The sequence below is a fragment of the Dasypus novemcinctus genome, chromosome 4 (assembly GCF_030445035.2).
Source record: "Dasypus novemcinctus isolate mDasNov1 chromosome 4, mDasNov1.1.hap2, whole genome shotgun sequence".
NCBI classification, from domain to species: Eukaryota; Metazoa; Chordata; class Mammalia; order Cingulata; family Dasypodidae; genus Dasypus; species Dasypus novemcinctus.
In genome coordinates this window covers 23,946,424-23,965,350 of record NC_080676.1, presented here as the reverse complement: position 1 = coordinate 23,965,350, position 18,927 = coordinate 23,946,424, and the positions used below count along the sequence as shown (strand labels likewise).

The window sequence follows — 18,927 nt, the reverse complement described above, 5'->3', positions numbered from 1 at the left end:
TACCCCCAAAAGTCAGGAAATTTTCAGCCATTATTTCCTCCAGCACTCCTTCTGCCCCTTTTCCCTTCTCTTCTCCCTCTGGAAAGCCTATAATGCATATGTCCGTGCATTTCATGTTGTCATTCAAATCTCCAAATCCCTGTTGAATTTTTTCTGTCTTTTTATCTATCTGTTCCACTATTTGTCTGATTTCATATGTTCTACATTCGATATCACTGATTCTTTCCTCTGTCTGTTCAAACCTGCTGTTATTTGCTTTCAGCATATTTTTTATTTCTTGCATTGTGCCTTTCATCACCATCAGATCTGTTATCTTTTTATGTATTTTAGAATTTTTTCAGTATATTCTCCCTGTGTCTTCTTAATATCCTTTATCTCTTCCTTCACTTTATTAAGTTGATTCATGATATTTGTTTGGACACCCTTAACTCGTTGTTCCACATTCTGCATCTCCTCCTGTTTTTTAGTTTGTTCTTTAGACTGGGCTAAGTATTCCTATTTCTTAGTATGGTGTGTAATTTTTTGTTGGTGTCTAGGCATTTGTTCATCTTGATGGGTTTATTCAGTTAGTTAGCCTCTCTTTCTACTCTAGGGTTTTATTTATTTATTTATTTATTTAGTGTGCGTATGGTAAGTTTCCTGTTTTACACTTGCTTCTTATTATTCTATATCCTTACAGTTGTCTGTGTTCCCTTGGAAAAAAATATTATGACCAGAGAAAAGGAAGGAGAGAAGAAGAGAAAAAGAATAAAGTAATAATAATAAAAAGAGGGAGAAAGGGAACTGTACAAGAGCTAGGAAAATAAATAATACAAGTAAAAAATCCTAAACAATACAAAGGAATCAGAATAAAAGTAGTGGAATAGAAAAAATGAAACAAGAAACCAAATAGGAAAAAATAGAATGAATTTAAAGGTCAGAAAGATGAGAAGAGAAGAATGAGAGATTGAGAGAGAGAGAGAGAGAGAGAGAGAGAGAGAGAGAGAAGATCAAACATGAAGAGTTAGAATGAAAGAAAAGCAACAGAAGAGAGAAGATGGAAAAATGAAGATAAGAAAATAAAGTAGGTAGAAAAATAAGTAAAAGTAAAAAAGGAAACAAAGAAAACAAAAAGACAACAAATAAATAAAATAACAACAACAAAAAGCAACCCAGGAAAACAGCCTTCCATCTTAGGCCCCTAGGGAGATTCTTAGGCTGCTGTTGCTCATCAATCAACCATCCTGAAGCCTGTCCTCTGCAGGTGATGTACCTGGCTTTAGAGAATAAAATAAAGAATTAAAAAAGAAAAGAAAAAAAAATCTGATAAAGAAATAAAAAATAACAGATCAAGAGAAACTAAAACAAAACAAAACAAAAAAACAATCTCAGTCATTATGTTCCCTGTCCTAAGGTGCTGGCTGGTTGCCTGATAAACCCAGTTGATCATTCTCTGGATTCCTCCTCTTAGGAAGTACTGAGAACCAAACCAGGGATCTCATATACCAGGCAAGAATTCCTACACTGAGCTATACCTACCCCACAGATTAAGTGGACTTCTGAAAGCTTATCTGGTCTTCCTGTCTCCATTCCCTCAGGTGAGTTGGGCTTCTAACAGTTGCAGGAGCCAGGATGGCTAGGTGTCTGTCTTCACCCCTCACTGACCTAGTTCCTCTCCCCAGGATGGCTGGGTGTGACAGCCTCCCCGATCAGAATCCCCCTCCCCTCTTCCTGGGGCTATTTCAGTGCTTGTTGGGGTCTTCTTTGAGATTTAAAGGGGCCTCAGCTGGCCAAACTCACTGAAAAGAAACCATTATTTATCCTCTGCCAGACTCCTCTTCCTCTCAAGGAATGCTCTTTCTCACTCAGTTGGCTGCAGTGAGCAAGGGGTGTTATTGAGATTATTTGCCTTGAAGATGGGGTATAAGTGCTGTTCCCAGACACAGGGGTGAGTAACTTATGGTTTTCCTTTGGCCTCTTTCTCTCTCTGTCCCACTCCCTCCTGGATGATGCATAGCACTCTCCTGGTCTGCAGATCCCCAAAGCAGCTCCCTCAGGAAGGTTTTGGCCCTTTCTCCATTGTTTTTGTGAGGGAGTTGAGCTCTGCCTACCTACTTTGATGCCATCTTCCCAGAAGTCCTCTCCCTTATTTTTATTGACCCCAAATTGTTTCCCACTTCCCTGTTTTGTCTGAAATCCTCTTTTGAATGACTTACATATTTTGATCTTAAAGTTTAGTGGGCATAAGAAACACCTGAAGGGTTTGTTAAAACATGTTTGCTGGGTGCATTCCCAGCATTTCAGTAGGTCTGGGGTGGGAGTGGGGGTCAAGAATTTGCATTTCTGACATTTTCTCAGGTGAGATCAGTGGTGAGAAACATAGCCTTAGATACTGGCATTGCTACCACACTAATGAAAGATGTTGTTAATGTGAAAATTGTGTGTGTTGGTGGGTAGGGCATATTAGAATCCCATATATTTTTTATGTAAAATCTATGTAATTTAAAGCTTCATAAAAAAATAAAAAACAAATTAAAATTTAAAAAAAAATTCTGGAAGTTGAGGGACAAAATCTAAATATATCCTGGAAAAAAATAAGCTTGAAAGTGCTAAATAAGTGTAGTTTTTAAATGAAATAGCATTATAATATTCAGATTTAAAATTATGATGCTGTATATGCCCCTCACATTCTTGTCTGGATAGCAAAATGATGTGTCAAATTGCCTCATCAAGATGGCAATTTGGCATATCATGATGTAGTCAATGATACTGGAGTGGGTGGAGAGGCCCTCTTATTACTCTTTCTGAGCTCAGTTTTCTCATTTGTAAAATAATGGAACTGAATTAGGTGATCTCTAAGTTTCAGTCCTATTCTGGCAATATATTCTGTAGAGTTGAGAACTTGAAGTTTTCTTGGTTTAGCACAGTTATTTTTCGACAGAAGCACTTCTGTATTCTTTAAGACATATCATATATGATAGAAGTCTTCTAACATTTTTCTCACATACCTGATAAAAGTTTTGAAAAACTATATATACTCTTGAACATGTAAATGGACATTTACTGTTTTCATCATAATTACAACAAAGAATGTAATTTCCTGCATTTTATAGATATTGACCTTTCAAAATAAAAATCTTTAAAATATCTTCAATATAACCTCAACCATAGTAATGGATTACTAAGAAGAATCTATTCAAAAACAGAAAATAGGCTTTCCAAACCAGAAATTTTACTTGTGATTTTTTGGTACTTGTATTTTCAGTTCCCTCTCCCCACATTATTTATTCTAATTTAATATAGTTCTATGCTTAACAATTTTTTATTAATCATTATATTACTCTGTAATAAAAATATGAAAACCCATTTGGAAATAATTAAACATTCTCCATGTGTCCATAAGGATATAACTATTCAAAAATTCCTTCTGGATTAGTATTTTTTTTACATATCAGTACACAACTGAACTACATAGCATAAATATACATTATGAGGTGTAATTATTAAATGCATTTCTTAGGGAGATGAATGAAAAATTTTATGTGGACAAGGATGAATATAACTTATGGTTAGAATAAGATAGGGTTGAATGTCAATTCTACTCTAGTGTCATATTTATAAATGGAAATATTATTTTCACTTAAATAAGTAGATGTGATTGTGTAACAGATTGAGCTATGGACCCCAGAAAAACATGTTGTTAAACTTAATCCATTCCTGTGGTGTGAACCTATTATAAATACGACTTTGTGAAGACCTATTTATTCTAGTTAAGGAGCGATCAACTAAATCAGGATGAGTCTTAATCCAGTATTGCAGGCCTTATAAACAGCCACAGACAAGAACTGGAAGCTGGAAGTCAATGGAACCTGGAAAAGAGAGGAGAGGCCATCACCGGTGATGGGAAGGCCAAGGAGACTCAAGAATTGCAGCCAGCCAGAATGCTACTGGCCCCGGAAGGAAGAAGTCTTGTAGCAAATGCCTTGATTTTGACTTCTAATCTCTGAAACTATTAGCTTGTAAATTCCTCTTGTTTAATCCAAAACTAGTTTGCAGTATTTGTGATAGTAGCCTAGCAAAACTAAGACAGACTGGAAGTTTTGTTATAGCAATGTCTCTCGATTCTTTAAACTTCTATGTCATAAGGAAATAATCTTATGGGCTCTCTTATCAAAAATATTTTTAATGATCTATCATTTGACAACTGGATTAGTTCTTTAAAAATTTTTTAAGACAAGGAATTAAACACTCACTGATTAAAGAAATGATGTGGTACTTAGTCAATAGAGTCATTAATTTTCTCAACACCTACACCAACATTTTAAATAGTCTCTTTGGTGTCACAGCTGCTTTTACTCTCTAAGCGTAATGTTCCTTCTTTTGTGAGGCAGGAGTCCTGGCATTCATGAAAGGCAACCATTTTGAATGGATTTCCTTGAAACTGTCTTTGTCCCTATGCCCCATGAAACTGCTGATGTAAACCATCTTGCTACTTAAACATTTATTTTTTTCTTTCTTTATAAACAGCATTTAGCATTTTGGCTATGATAGAAATAAAGTACACCAAGAGTGATTAGGCTCAGAGATAGGAAAAAAAAAGCCAATGATCATCACTTAATTTGGACACAATATTTTAATGTTATTAATTATGTAATAATTAATATTTCAACAGTATTTCAACAGTAATAAAACATATTTCAACAAACCAGAGCACTTTGAAAAAATACTTTATGTCCATTTACAACTTTATATGTTATTACATATTTCTAGTTACTATAATAAACTCAGTTGAATAAGTGATGCTCATTGTTTATTATGCTACTAAGAGAGCACATTAAGTTATGCTTTAGAATTATTGATTTGATACAATGTCTAATATTTTCTTTTAGGTCAGATATTAGGAAAGAGGATGAAAACATTTCATTACACCTCACCCAAGTACATTTGATGCAGTTGCCCCAGGTAACTCCCAAACTTATCATAGAGTTTTGTTGTTTTTTTAAAGATTTATTTTATTTATTTCTCTCCCTTTCCCTCCCATTGTCTGCCTTCTGTGTCCATTCGCTGTGTGTTCTTCTGTATCCGCTTGCATTATCCAGTGGCACTGGGAAATTGTGTTTTTTTTTTGTTGCATCATCTCGCTGCATCAGCTCTCTGTGTGAGTGGCGCCACTCCTGGGTGGGCTGCACTTTTTTTACAGGGGGCAACCCTTATGGGGCGCACTCCTTGCACATGGGACACCCCTATGTGGGGGTGCCCCTGTGTGGCACGGTACTCCTTGCATGTGGCAGCACTGTGCATGGGCCAGCTCACCACATGGGTCAGGAGGCCCTGGGGATCGAACCCTGGACCCTCCATATGATAGACGGATGCTCTGTCAGTTGAGCCACGTCTGCTTCCCTTATCATAGAGTTTGACACATGATAGAGGCTTTATAAATAATTGCTGAATTGATTATAAGTGCAAAAATAGACTCTCAAGTGTTAAGTACCCAAAATTATGGGTTTGAGCATTTAAAGCGCAGCAATCATTTTTGTGAAAATAATTCTTTTTATAGATTGACAGAAAAGATATTAGAACATGATGACAAACTAGTTGAATAGAAGGGCCTATTAATAACAAAAGATTGACATCCATTGCCTATAAACTGTCTTATTTCACTTGGATCATTAACCTTCAAATGCTGCAGAATATTCTTACTAGTAAAACATAGGCTTCATTAATTAACTTTAAAAATACAAATTAAGACGCCCTTATGTGAATTAATATGTGTAGGTGTTCAATACATGCTCGTTATTATTGTAGTTATTACCTCCAAGCTAGCTTTGTTCTTGCCATGGGTGGAATATCATCATAATTACAAATTTCCATGGCAGTGTCAATTGAACTGGCAGTGTCAATAAATGTTTGAGTCTGCATCTGAATTCCTTTTGCTCTTAAAATCCTGTATTTAGGTGCTTCAATTTCTTTGAGGAGATAATGTTATGAATATATTTGCTAATACTTTGTGTGTTTGTGTTGTTTCATATAATGCCTGATATTGAATAGAAAAAAATTTACCAACGTTTACAAAATTATTTGCTATTTCAAATATTTAAATAGCATGTAGATGGTGTAGTCATTTAGGGGGAAAATGAGGTTTCATGCCTTCTAGCTTTCCAGTTAAAAGGAACTCATTTCCAGGTTCTGTGCAAATATCTGTAAGATTATTTCTCCTATTTTAAAATCATAAAAAGTTGTTCCTGGGGGAAAGTGTGGGAGGGGTAGACGGTGGGGTATATGAGAATCTCCTATATTTTCAATGTAACATTTATGTAAGTGCAAGGTTCTTTAAAAATAAAGAAAAAAAAATCATACAAAGCTCTTCAGAGTCAAGGCTGCAGCTAAATGACATCATCTCACATCTATAATAGCTCATCTGCTTTGAAAAATCACTCAGAATGACTTAATGGTGCATTTCTGAAATAAAACTTGAAAAGCTCTCCTTAAGGCTGAACAGAGCATGAAGGTAATGGTTATTATCTACCTCACATTAAAAAAAAAACACACACACACACAAAAAACAAACCAAAACAAAGACTTACTTACTGTCTTTAGGCTCTGCTTTCGAATGAGTCCTTAAAGTATTTCTTTAAGATCTGTTTTTGTTTTTGTTTTCAGTTACCTACTCCTATATCATTAATTTTTTCTTGTGCTAATATATTCAGCCTTCTCTCTCTGAGGTCTGATGGTACTAAAGGTGAATGTCTTATGGAAATTTTTAAATGGGTTTTAGAATATACAATTCTAGATTCTCTCTTCAATTGAAAACATATTCAGTGAAAATAAATAACTGACTTATTATCTTAACAAATAAGGGCTCCTTTTACATTTGAACAATTATGTTTTTTAAGGGAAATTTCTTCTACATTTTTCTGATGCCTCAAGAAAGGAACCCAAATGTAGACTTAATTCCTATTTAATATGAAGCAATGCTTCTTAGCAAAGCAAAAGAATTTTTGTGCTATTCTGCCTGTGTAGAATTAGCCCCAAGGCACACTGCTCCAAATACCTTCCCTTATATTTTTCCCAGTTACAAGGGTTCTTATTGTACCTAACATAACGTACACACACAAGGAAAGTAAAGAGTCAGTATTGGTGGTGGAGAACTGCACACTTTCGGTGCTTGAGCAGTTCTATGGGCAAGACTGGGTTATGTGTGAATTAGCTGAAATTAACATCCATAATGCCTCAGTAGCTTTCAAAATGTAATGCTTATATTCTTCTTTTAAGCCCCAGAAAATGTATTATGTTGAAAGATTGTTGAATTTAAAGTCTCCTGAGATTGATATGCAGGCCATTGGAGTCTAAGATACTTATAAGGAAAACTTGTGGGACCTAGATCATACATCTGTATAGACACATTCCTTTTCATACTGATACCCCTCAGCAATAATAGCTAGAGCTTTATCATGGCCTTGTATAATTTTAATCTGTAATAAAGCAGATTGCAATTATGACAGAAAAAGCATGTAATTATTCTGATAATGAATTGTTCTTCATCATTGATACAGACACCTATAATTATAAGATAATTTGCTTTCTTATCTTTAGTAAGTGGATTTTTATTTCATTTTTTTTACAGGATTTGAAATAAAACTATGTAGAATACAATTATATTTTTAATTGTTCCATTTATATTTAAGCAGAATGCATATTTTCTGTTTGAAAGAGCCCAAAGGAAAATTTAGTTACATGATTATAGACTTGACAATTTTCTATTGCTTTATATATTTTGAATCTGTTCTTGACTGTCTTACCTCTTTGAAGGATTATTCCCCTTAATTAACACAAAATATTCTGCTTTGCCATTTTTAATGTCTTGAAATCTACTTTTTTGCTATTATAATTTTATCAAACACATTTTAATTAATACATCCTATTTATTTTTACTAGTATTTACCTGATACAGGTTTTTTCCATCTGCTATTTTAAATCTTTTTGTGCCATTTTACTTAAATGTCTTTTATAAAAGCATATAAACAGATTTAAAAATGAACAGTATCTGAGAGTTTCTGTCTTTTAAGAGGTAAATTTAACCCATTCACCATTGTTTTTGATTACTGGTAAGTTTGGACTTACTTTTGCCACCTCACTTTTTTGTACTTTATTTACCATCCTTCCTTTTTATTCCTTTTCAAAAGACTTGTAACTTGTTGTTACTTTAGAAATCTTAGATGTATATCATAAACTTGTATAATATTCTATGAAAACATATATGTTATATGAAAACACAGATTATCACATAGAAATACATCATATGGAAATTTTAATTACATATTTAATAATCATCAGCATTATGCTTCATGCTTCCCCTCAATTCTTTTCTGGATTATATTACCACAAGTTGTATTCAGAGCAGTTAATGATTTTTATCTAAATATGTCCTGTATAGACCACATAATGGGGTCCTTATATATCTTAATCAAATATTCTCTAAAATGTTTTTCTCAACAGAAAAGTCACAAATTCTCATAAATTTTAATAAATTTTAAAAAATTGTTGTTTGTAAACTGCAGGGGATATAGTAATGAGAAATGGGATTAGAAAAAGTACGAGTGCCATATTTTCAAGGGTTTGAAGAACATGCTATGGATTGTAGATTTTTTTTTCGTTCAGTCCTTAAAGATTTTAAAGCAGGGAAATGATAAGATTTGTTCTATGTTTTAGAATATTAACTACTCTTCAGAATATCCGTGTTGTACTTCATATTGTACAACATGATTTTTGTCTCAAATATTCTATATCTGTCATTTGTTCTATATAGCCGTCTTGGGAATTAGGTGTTATGCCAATTTAATAGGCAAAAAGCAAGAAATGCAGGAGCCAGAGAACAGTGTCTGAAGGAAAGGAAAGTAAATTAGTTCCCAGTAAGCAATTTCTTCTCTTAGTAGAGGATCAGGCAGTATTAAACAGATCTCTTGATACAAGTATGTATAGATTTTAGGGAATGGTAATTCAGGAAGGATATAAGTTTTCTCCAATTGGGGCTTCAACTGGAGTCAATGCTTGCCACATCCTCTGATGTGTCACTCCCCATCCTCGGTGGAGTTCTCTCAAACATTTCTGGGAGTCTCCAGGGGCTGTCTACTATAGGCTGCCAATGGGTCTTCCCCTGTTTTGTGTTGCTGATGTGCCTTTGGTCACTCTGGTCCTTGATATGACACGTTTGTGAGGTTATACTCTCATTGTGTGCTGTGGTTAAGTGGGATGGAATCATTCCTTCCACTTTGTTCATACAATATATTGCAAGGATACCCAAACAAATTCTTGGGCCCTAATATCTTAGGAAGTTTTTTGTGAAATAATTTTTTAAATTTTACTTACAACCCTTCTCTTCCGTAGAGGTCTCAAACATGAGTCCAGGCACAGTTGGGCTGGGAGACAAACTCAATGATAGTCCCATGTGATTATCCTTGATAACAAAAGCTTTTATCTTAAGTCCATGTATAAGTTTCTATTGTTGTGTAATAAATTAGCACAAATTTAACAGTTTAAAACAATACCTGACAGGCATCAAGATCCTGCCCTGATAAAGATGGTGGTGTGAGATGCTTTAGGGTTCTAACATTCCACAGAAGCTCTGAACAACTAGCAAGACCTGGCAGAAACATCTTTCTCAAAGTTCCAGAAAATAGTAAAAGGACTGCAGTAACAGAGTGAGTGCTAAATCAAGAAAAAGACTACCTAAAAATAATAGGTTACCCCTCATTGGTTCAGCATATATCTGGCCTGAACTCTCAGTAAGAATCCCTGGTCCCAGTACCAGAGAGAGCTGAGTAACCCGTGTGCATATACTGGGACTTATAAACTATTTGGTGGTGGTCTGAGGGACTTCCCACCCCAGAAGTTGCCCAGCATATAGAAGGTGGCTCATTGAATTCTCCTACAGAATGCTGAGGGAGAGAAGTTAAATTATGCTGCCTGGGGCTAGGGATTACTGGCAATTGGTCATGCAGTGCAATGTCCAGTTGAGTGAGAAAATAGTTTCCCAGGAAAGGGGGTTCATTTGTATCCATGTAAATGAGAGACCTAGTGCCACACATGCATGGCCAAGAAAAGACCCATGTGCAGAAAGGGGTACAGTGGCTTCTACACTTTGGCCTGGAGTTATTATCTAAACTTATTTATAGTATAGATAGACCCTGGAGATTACTTGCACAGGCTAATCTGCAGAGACTATGAAAGGTGTTTTCTTTTTATTCTTCTTTTGTTTTTAGCTTCTGGCATTCAATGCAAGCTCTGTCATAACATCAGCTGGATACAAGATTAAGGAACAGATGCTTCAGAGTGTAATTTCTAGTGATAACAAATTAAAATATCAAAATATCCAGTTCTAACAAAAGGTTTCAAAATATACAAAGAAACAGGATGCAATGGTCCAAGCAAAGAAAAAGATCAAAATATTAAAAACCATCACTGAGGAGGTTCAGACCTGGGACATTCCTGAAAAAGACTTCTAAAAAATGGTCCTAAATATACTCAAAGAGCTAAAGGAAGGTAAGGACAAAGAACTAAAGGAAATCAGGAAAATGAGAGATGCACACAATGAGAATATTGGTAGGGAGATGGAAATTATGAGAAGGAACCAAACAGAGCTAGAAATCACAGTAGCAGAAATTTAAAATACTATAAAGAGGTTCAATGGCAAACTGGAACTGGAAGAAGAAAGTATCAGTGAACTAGAAGATAAGACAATTGAAATAATTCAGTCTGAGGAGTAGAAAGAAGAAAAAATGAAGAAAAGTAAACAGAACCTGAGGAACATGTGGGGCATGATCAAGCATATCAATATACATGTGGTGGGAGTCCCAGAAAGAAAAGAAAGAGAAAAGGGGCAGAGAGGATATTCAAATAAATAATGGCCAAAAACTTCCCAAATTTAACAGAAGACATGAATATACATATCCAAGACATGCAATGAACTCAAAACAGGGTAAGCGCAAATAGATCCACACCATGGCATATTATGAACCAACTGTCAACTACAAAGATAAAGAGAGAATTCTGAAAGCTCCAAGAAAGAAGCAATATATCACATTCAAGGGATACTCAATAAGATTAAGTGTTGGGAAAAGAGGTAGCTCAAGCATTTGAGTGCCTGCCTCCCACGTGGGCGGTCCCAGGTTCCATTCCTGGTGCCTCCTGAAAAAACAACAACAACAAAAAACACAAGCAAAACAAATTGATAAAACAAATGTGGGGAAGCTGACATGACTCAGTGGTTGAGTGCTGGCTTCCCACATAAGAGGTCCTGGGTTCAATCCCCAGGCCCTGGTAGCTCAAAAAAAGAAAAAAAAATTAAGTGCTATTTGTCTCATTGGAATCCATGGAGGCAAGAAGACAGTGGGATGATATGTTTAAAGTGTTGAAAGTAAACATTTTCCAACTAAAAATACCGTATCCAGAAAAAGTTTATTTTAAAAACAAGGGAGAGATTAAACCATTCCCAGGTAAAAAAAAGCTGAGAGAGTTCATTAACATTAGACATGCCCTACAAGGGATGGCAAAGTGGTTCTGTGTGTTGAAAGGAAAAGACAATAGATCAAAGCTGCATGAAGAAATTATCTAGTGATGGTAAAGACATGGGTAAATATAAATTCCAGCACTATTTTATTTTTGGTTTGTAACTCCATTTCTTACTTTCTACAAGATCTAAAAGACAAATGCATAAAAAGTAATACTAAATCAATGGTTTTAGGCTCATAACATATAAACATGTAGTTTATGACAAGAACTATGCAAAGGTGGGGTTAAAGGGGTATAGGGACATAGCTTCAGTATATTATTGAAGTTAAGTTAGTATTAAAGCAAATGATATTATTATACACTGAATGTGTTAAATTTAAGCTCTGTGGTATTTACAGAATAAAACATTGGAGAATATGCAAACTCATGGAGAAGGAAATTAGAATATAGGTTTCCAGGGGTTGGGTGCAGGAGGAATGGGGAGTTAATGCATAATGGGTATAGAATTTCTCTTTGGGAAGATGGGAAAGTTTTAGTAATGGAAAGTGATGAGTGTACTGCAATATTGTTGATGTGGTTAATCCTATTGAATAATATGCTTATGAGTGGTTGAAATGGGAAAATTTATTTATATGTATGTTCCCATAATTGCAAAAAAAGAAAGAGCAACTAAAGAGCCAATGACAATTAAATGCAATACATGATACTGCACTGGATCTAAGAATGGAGGAGTAAAGGCTCTAAAGGACATTATTGAGTTGTAAGAAAAAATTGGGTATAGACTGTAACTTTATATCAAAATTAATGTTCTTGAACTTGATGACTGCATTTAGATGGTTGCGTAAGTCTTCTTAGGAAATTGCATGACAGTAATAAAAATGTTCAAGGAGCAAGATGTATACAACCTACACTCAAGTGTTCAGAAAATGGATTGATACACAGAGATAGAGGGATATTAGATAGATGATAGATAGATAGATAGATAGATAGATAGATAGATAGATAGATAGATAGAAAGATAGATAGATAAATAGAGATAGATGATAGAATGATATGGCAATGTGTCAAAATGTTAAAAGTGGTGGATCTGGGTATTGGGGAGTGGGTATGTTGAAATCCTCTATACTGGGTTTGTATTATTTTTGTAAATGTCCTGTATTTTTTAAAGTATTCCAAAATTTAGAAATTAAGTGAAAAACAACACCCATTTATTATTTCACAGTTCTGTAGATCAGAAGTCTGGGCAGGCATGACTGGTTTTCTGCTTACGTTTCCCAAGTCCAAAATAAAGTGTTGGCTAGATTAGGCTCTTACCTGGAAGCTCTGATGAAGAATCTGGTTCCAAATTTATTCAGGTTGTTGTGACAATTTAGCTCCTTGTGACTGTAGGACTGAGGTCGGCATTTCTCTGGTCTTCTGGGTATTGCTTCAAGCTCCTTCCCATCCCTCCCCAGTCCTTTAACATGGCCCTCTCCATCTTCAAAGTCAGCAGTGATGCACTGAGCCCTTCTCCAGCTTTGAATCTCTCTGACTTCCTCTTCTGCCTCCCATTCAAACAAAATGCTCTTTTTAAAGTGCTCATGTTATTAGATTAAGGCCACTGAGATAATCTCACTGATTAACTCAAAGTGTATTGAATAGTAACTTTACTTCTGCAAAATCCCTTTTGCCATGCCAGGTAACACAATCACAGATATGCTACATCTTCTGACAATAGCCCAGTTCCTTTTTTACTTCACTTTTGCTTCCTTTAGGATGCGTTTGCTCTAGTTGCCTTCTGAAAAATTGATTTCCGATGTACCCACCCCTCTGGCTTAAAGGTTATATCCAGATGTGTCAGAATTCTAAAATATGCTGCAGTTGAGACACATGCTGCATCTATAAAAACCCCATACTTCATATATAAAAAAATACATACTCCAAACAGCTTTTGAGTGTTAAAATGATTCCCTCAGTTGGAGAAATGTTTAAATCCTCCTCCATAAAAGTATTTAGCTCTTTTTATAATATTGCACTTAAGGAGAAGGAATAAGTTAAAATGGTTTCTGAAGTACCTACAGAAAAGTGTTTTCTGAATCCCTTCTTTTTCAAAATGGCAACTGCTCTTGATAAATGAAAGGTCATGCTAGGTTTTTAGGCATTTAAATCAGCACATTTAACATGACTAATTGACTTGGCATTTAATATGATTGTAACTACATTCTGCTATTATTATGTGGAAATACTGATTTGAATCCAGATGAATATTAAACACTAATTGATTCTAATTGTGCCAATCTCTGCGTTTAATTCTCTGTCATTAGTTTAATGAGATGAAATAACACCTTTGTTTTTTTAAAATGTAAACCACTTTGCATTTAGCTTATGCTTATGAAGAAATAAAGATTCACAAATAACTTATGATAAAGTTGATGTGGTAATAATACCTAGCCATTTACAATATAAAGGTTACATGATCATCTGTGTCCAAAGGGGAAAAGCTTTAAAAAATATTATTTTACTTTTGAGGAAGAACAATTGCAGTAACCAAACTTTTTTTTTTTTAAAGATTTATTTATTTATTTAATTTCCCCCCCTCCCCTGGCTGTCTGTTCTCTGTGTCTATTTGCTGCGTCTTGTTTCTTTGTCCACTTCTGTTGTCATCAGCGGCAGGGGAAGTGTGGGCGGGGCCATTCCTGGGCAGGCTGCACCTTCTTTCGCTCTGGGCGGCTCTCCTTACGGGGTGCACTCCTTGTGCGTGGGGCTGCCCTTCGTGGGGACACCCCTGCGTGGCACGGCACTCCTTGCGCGCATCAGCACTGCGCATGGCCAGCTCCACACGGGTCAAGGAGGCCCGGGGTTTGTACCGCGGACCTCCCATGTGGTAGACGGATGCCCTAACCACTGGGCCAAGTCCGTTTCCCCGTAACCAAACTTTTAATGCCTTGCTCTTTTAAAATAGTTTATACTAATTTAGAAAGTGAAAATCTCTTATCTGTTTCTTCATATCCTTTCTATTAAAAGGAGTAAATTTGTTGAATAGAATTCAAGCTTTGTTTTGACCAGGGATTGCTCTGAAACACTTGATTCTCTTATTCTTGCCTTGGTCTTCCCAGGGAAATTGAATCTAGAACCTTGCAATTTTATCATTATGGGTGAATATTTCTTGATTTTGTCCATCATTGAAGTCCTGTTTCTATGGAAAAGCCTATAAACTTTCTTTGGGGGACTCCCTCATGCCCTTTTCTAGTACCTCAGTCTTTCTTTAGATAACAGATTCTCTCTTCCCAGATACAACAAAACAAAACAGTTGGTATCGATTTATCCTTGGCAGTAATAATCTCAAGAAAGCCCCTGTTAATTACTGCTATGAAGCTCCCTGTCCTTATTTATGTATTTTAACATTTTATTCTTGTATACATCTCTGCTTACCATCAGTGAATGTCTAGGGCAGTTTCCGGTACCTGAAGGACTTTTATGAGTAGTTTACATTGTCTAGATCCAAGGTATGCAGCAAACACAGCTCAGAGCAAAATGGAAAGTGACATCTTTCTAAAGTCAGGCTTGGATATTCAAATCCAATAGGTTGAGATGTTTCCATTCTCTGGTAGTGTGGCTGAGACATACCTGGCTGCTAGGTCACCATTGACAGGAATTGCCAAGAAAACAAGGCACACCCAAAACAAGACCAAATGATGCAGCTCGTGCCGCGGTACAGGCCTCACAGTTCAAACTGCCTGTCCTCCCAGGTAAACTTACAAAACCACTGTAAGATACAGGTGCTGTCAAAAATGAGATCCCTGCCATTGGTAAGCCAGCAATTATATAAGCCTGTCACATTTAAGACACGTTGAAAAAAACTGTTATTCGCCCACAGAGAGCAGGATCAAGTCTACTATAGATCCATGTTTAAATAGATTCTTTTCTACTTCTGGAAGCTGGTTAATTTTTATGATAGTGACATTGTTGAGGTTTCCTTGATAGTATCATCTGATCCTTGATTTCCTGTCTGGAGCCTTGTGCTCCCTTTCTCTCAGCGGGTGCTGCCTACCTCCCTCAGCATACCAGGACACACAGCAACCTCTGTCCCTGTCCTTTCTGAAGCTTGTTCCACAGTTTTCCCTTCACTTCTTTGAACTATCTGTATAAAGTTTCAGTATATTTCTTTTTCTTCTTCAAGTTAGCAAGAGTTACTTTCTGTTGCCTGAAGCTAAAGAAAACTAATTGATAGAGTCAACTATATAGAAGTTAAATTCAATTCTATATACACTAAAGTTATCCTATATTTATCACGTTACTATCCTCAAAGGCCCAGTGTCCCAAGGAGTAAGAAAAATTCAGCTGGACTTTTCTATATTTTTCCCCCATGCAGTTTTGATCTAAATAAGTGGCTGAGATGCTAACACAGAGAGGATAATCAATAATTTCTTTTGGTATTAATGAAATCGGAAACAAAAGTTTTGAGCAAAAAAAAAAAAAAGGCACGGAAATCAACACTGTGTCTTTATGTACATTAACTGTGTTTGGAGGGGGTATTATTAAATCAATTGGCAAGTCGAGGTAGCAGTACAGTATTTGAAAGTCAGAGCTCCTTGTCCAGTAGCCCAGGGCAAGCCAGTTCCAAGAAAGCATATTGGCAATGGGAGTAGGTAAGGTGTTACATCGTGACCTTTCTCAAATATTTCCCTATATCTGACTCATACTTTCACACATTGATGCCAAATAGACAGTTTCTTAAAAAGGCTTTAAGATGGTCATAAGTATTCCTTTGTGCTATGAATTGTGGGGAGATATGTGAAATTTCAGCATGCTTTAAAAACAATCTGTCTCTTCTTTGGTTTACCTTATTGTGCCCCTGTTACAATTTAATTATTATAAATACTTGCTGTTCCATTTGGTGCTATTTTAAACAACAAAATCCATTTGTAAAAGCATATATTCCATAACACTAAAGGATATATTTTATGCTGTAATGGGACTGACAACTATAAAGAGAATGCCATGAAAACAATGGTAATTGAAAGGAATAGAGATATCAAAAGAAAGGGGATAAAAGAGGAGAGAGAAAAGAGTAATGAAATGTTTCTAAAGCTTGAAGGTCCATAATAGTCTAGGAGTCTAAAAGAGGTGGCCAGAGCATCAAATTAAGCCTCATAATGATAATTTAATTATTTGGTTGGATCTTTATCTCTGTAGGATTCTAAAATTTTCATTTAATCCCTTTATTACTCTGGGTTTAATCCCATCCCAACAAACTGGACATGATGAATTCCAGGACAGTAGCAGTGGTTTGGTGCTCTGCTTCTGTTTCTATTCTGACTTTGTTTCCACTAACTGGGCTCTTATTTCTTCCTACCATATGTCCCAATTCTAGAAATTGAGTCATGCTTTGTATCAGGATGATTTGCCTATTTTAAGTAATAGGAATTTACATTTTCACATACCAAGAAATCTAGAAGTAAACAGTCCAGGGTTGGTATGCTCCTTAACAAGTCATTAGAGACTCCAGCCTTTTCTGTCATTTTGCTCCATCATTTTAACATCTTTGCATATATATACTTGGTCACAATGTGGCTGTTATTAATGTATCGTCAGATATCTAGCCTAGGCAGGGAGATGGGGAAAGAGTAAAGGGAGTATTGGGGTATTAGGGAAGCAAAGGTTTTCTGAATATCTCCCCTTTCCACACAATCTGATATTAATTTCCATTTCAGTGGCTAATTTATCCATTAGCTTTTGGTATATGACAAATTAATACAAAACTTCAAATGGCATAAAATAATAAAGACTTATTCATCATGCACCTTTGGGTTTCAGTGGATCAAGTGGGGGCTCAGTTAGTGGTTTTGCTGGGTTCTGCTGAACTCACTTATGCAGCTGCAGGTTAGCTGGAGGTTGTGCTCTTTCCTGGACTAGGCTGGGCTTGATTGGGGAACCTTGGCTGGGGCAGCTCTGCATCGTGGGCTTATTTTCCTCCTCCTCAGAATAGCTGACTTTTATATCCACTGCAGAAGTGCAACAGTTAGTAAGCAGAAACTTGGGAGGCCTCTTGAGACCTAAGTTTAAACAGGGCACGGATCATTCTTTTGACCAAAAGAAATCACATGGATGCGCTCAGAGTCAGAGTAGAAGAACTCAGTACATTTACCTGGTAATTCATATGACCCTGGGGAGAATGAAGAATTGGGGTCTGTATTAGTCAGCCAAAGGGGTGCTGATGCAAAATACCAGAAATTGGTTGGCTTTTATAAAGGGTATTTATTTGGGGTAGAAGTTTATCGATACCAGGCCATAAAGCATAAGTTACTTCCCTCACCAAAGTCTGTTTTCATGTGTTGGAGCAAGATGGCTGCCAATGTCTGTGAGGGTTCAGGCTTCCTGGGTTCCTCTCTTCCCAGGGTTTACTTCTTTCCAGGCTTAGGTTTCCTCTCTTCCCAGGGCTCCAGCTTAAGGCTTCAGCATCAAACTCCAACATCAAAACTCCAACATCAAAAACCCATAACTCTGACCTTTGCCATGCCTTTTATCTGGCACAAGAGGTTTACATAATTACTTAATCAAATAAACCTATGAATCCATATACTCTAATATGCCCAGAGGAAAAAGATCAGTTTACAAACATAATCTAATATTTCTTTTTGGAATTCATCAATAATATCAAACTGCTACAGGGTCTTTAATGCAATTTGCCACAAATAGAATTGTGCCACACAAGTACTCCTAGCTATAAGGGAAGCTGGAAAATAAGAACAGTTAGCTGGGTACATTGCCATTTGTATTAGTCAGTCAAAGGGGTGCTGATGCACAGTGAGAGAAATCTGTTGGTTTTTATAAAGGGTATTTATTTAGGGTAAAAGTGTACTGTTACAAGGCCCTAAAGAGTCCAACTCAAGGTACCATAAGAAGTACTTTCTCACCTAAGTCAGTTGCCATGTGTTGAAGCAAAATGGCGAGTGGTCTCTGCCTGGTCTCTCCTCCTTTCTTTCCCTTAAGGCTCCGTGGGCCCAGCTTCTTCCTATCTCATCTGTAGGCTGGCATAAGGCTCATCCCTCAGGGCTTCTCAGTTGCTCTGGTCTCTTCACAAGCTCAGCTGTAAATTACCAAGCAAATGGCTCATCTCTTCCTTGGGCTCCAGGATCAAAACTGACAAAGTTTTTTCTTCTTCTGTATATTCTGTGTGGCTTCTTGAGTAAGTGTCTGATAGCCCACCTCGGGGGTGGGGAATCAGTCCTGGGGTGGAGACATCTCAGCTGAATCCAATACAATCAAAGGGGATCACACCTGAAGGAACAGACCAGTTTACAAACATAATCTCTCTTTTTGGCATTCATAAATAATCTCAAACTGCCACACCATTGAAACAAAATTTACTTCCTTATTTCCCTTCTTCTTTACCTTTCTTCTTCTTCTCCTATTTTTTTTTTTCCATAAGGAATGGAGTTGGGGAAGAAATGGATATTG

The 18,927-nt window shown here is 36.3% G+C and overlaps 1 pseudogene; it reads right to left on the bottom strand.

Annotated features, from left to right (window-relative positions):
- Positions 1–14,900: 14,900 nt before the first annotated feature.
- On the bottom strand, positions 14,901–17,424 carry LOC101437994 (transmembrane protein 126A pseudogene; annotated as a pseudogene).
- Positions 17,425–18,927: the final 1,503 nt, after the last annotated feature.